Here is a 2,087-nt window from a genome sequence, read left to right as displayed (position 1 = left end):
CCTACTCCCTCGTGTCGTCCTCGCCTCCCACGACTATATATATATATATATATATTCCTTTTAGTAAAGTAGCATCACCCACATACTGTCATAGTCATAACGTCAGCAACATCCAAGCCCTTAATAATAGTAGTTGTAGCAATACTGAATAATAGCAATGTTAACTAATATTAATAACAGAATCTGAAAATTATGCTATATATTGACCATTCCTTTACCTATGTAACTCAAAGACAGCAAAAATACTAACATTGAGCTTAAAGTTAAAGACACCTCACTTGTGACATTAATAATACTAATACGGTTTTTCTTTTATAATTTCTTGTTTAATTCAGTAATATTTGAATAATTATATAATAGTAACACAGTACAGTTATAACTATAAGTTGAGAGTAATCACAATTTTTCGAACTTCAAGAAAAACTTATTCTAAAAATCTATTTATTAATTAGTAGAACCAGTAACTCGTTTAATAACTTTCTTACCTATAAATGTGACTTTTGAGTATTATTAGAAGTTCTCTGTACACTGTTACAAGTACAAAATTAGTTTAACTCTTTAGTCTTTACTAAATATTGTAGTTTTAATACAGGTACTTTTATATAAGTGATCAGATTATACATGTAATGCATTGCTAAAAGTTGTGCAATACGAAGTTACAACAAGCAGTGCAATCAACAAAGTGGCAGCTTGAAGTGATGAAAATTAGAAAGAAAAAAGTCTGACCTCCATGTTTGTCCCATTTGTAACCACATTTTTGTGACCCGTTTTAAATTCGCATGCAAAATAATATTTAATAACGGCTTTATGAATCTCGATTTGCCATCTTTGAAATTCAACACTAAAAGCAAAACATAATTAATAGAGAATGCTAAACGCATATCTAATTTAATAACTCTATTCAGACGTTAAAGTGAGCGTGAGCTTAGGGTCTCCACCTAAGAATCTCCCGTTGTGTCAGCGATACGTTACAACGCTAAAATCCAGGGTTCGATTTCCCGCAGTGGACAGAGCGCGGGTAGCCCATTATGTAGTTTGCGCTAAACAAAAACCAGTCAGTCACACAACCCCATAAGAAAATTATTAAGGAGAGGTTCCTCGGCTACATGGGACAAGAGGAGCTAAAACAATATTATAGTATAATTGAACTTTTGTGGAGTATCTAAGTTGGGGAGTATAGGTTCATAAGCAAAACTTGTCTTCACTGAGCAAGAATCCAAATGCTGCTAACTGTTCACATTAGTTGAAATAAATAAATAAAATAAAATGTTGATTTTTAAAAGTTTTCTAAGGAAAATTATCTGGGTGAGAGGGACATTAGTTCCTGAGTTTTCTTCCCCATTTGTAGATTTCCACTTTAATCACTCTTGCTATGTGTATTTTAATTTGTTACGACAGCGGAAGCCACGTGACGCTGCTGGCGCGTATGGCTCTGGTAGCGTGCGTGATGAGTTTCTCGAATGATCGGGGAAGTCCGAGTGTGTTCGAGATGCCCTCTTCGTTAGTATAAAAGCCTGGCAGTGAAAGCCAGCGTGAATATAAATGAATGAAGTGAGAGCAGTAGTGACATTGAGTTCTGTGTAATTTATGATTCTGTTAGTTTCGAGCTAGTGAGCCGTAAAGTGTGTGTTTTGCACTCGTCGAGAGCGAAGTTATCGAGATTGTGAATTGCTGTGATTTATAGCGTGTATTATAAAAGTTGTTAAGTGACGAGAAACGTACTGATTGTGGAACTACTGTGTACAAAAAGTTTGTATCGAGGAAGAATAAAATAGTTTAATAAAGAAAGGACTTGAATCACTGAAGATCCTCGGGAAGAATTTCTTCAAGAAATTAACAAACAAGCAGATACAAGAAAGATGGAAACGAGAAGTGGCAAATCAAACTACGACTTAGCAGATTTGATAGCAGCAATACAAGAACAGTAAAAGAAACAAGAAGAACGAGAAAATAAACAAGAAGAGAGACAACAGCAGTGGCAAAAAACCTGTAACAGTGGAAGCTCGAACAGCAAAATAAACAAGAGAGATTACAGCAATTGTTGGAGGGGAAAAAAGGAAACAAGAAAAGCGAGAAAATAAACAAGA

The 2,087-nt window shown here is 34.8% G+C and overlaps 1 protein-coding gene across 1 annotated transcript in view; it reads right to left on the bottom strand.

Moving 5' to 3' along the window:
- Positions 1–660, bottom strand: part of LOC106474741 — a 5,694-nt gene extending 5,034 nt beyond the window's left edge. Inside the window, exon 1 of the mRNA XM_013935433.2 lies at positions 486–660. The gene's annotated coding sequence lies outside the window, so the exon portion shown is untranslated. The remainder of the gene's footprint in view (positions 1–485) is intronic.
- Positions 661–2,087: the final 1,427 nt, after the last annotated feature.

This window comes from Limulus polyphemus, unplaced genomic scaffold (assembly GCF_000517525.1).
Source record: "Limulus polyphemus unplaced genomic scaffold, Limulus_polyphemus-2.1.2 Scaffold7628, whole genome shotgun sequence".
Classification (NCBI taxonomy): domain Eukaryota; kingdom Metazoa; phylum Arthropoda; class Merostomata; order Xiphosura; family Limulidae; genus Limulus; species Limulus polyphemus.
This window is presented reverse-complemented; position numbering and strand designations above follow the sequence as displayed.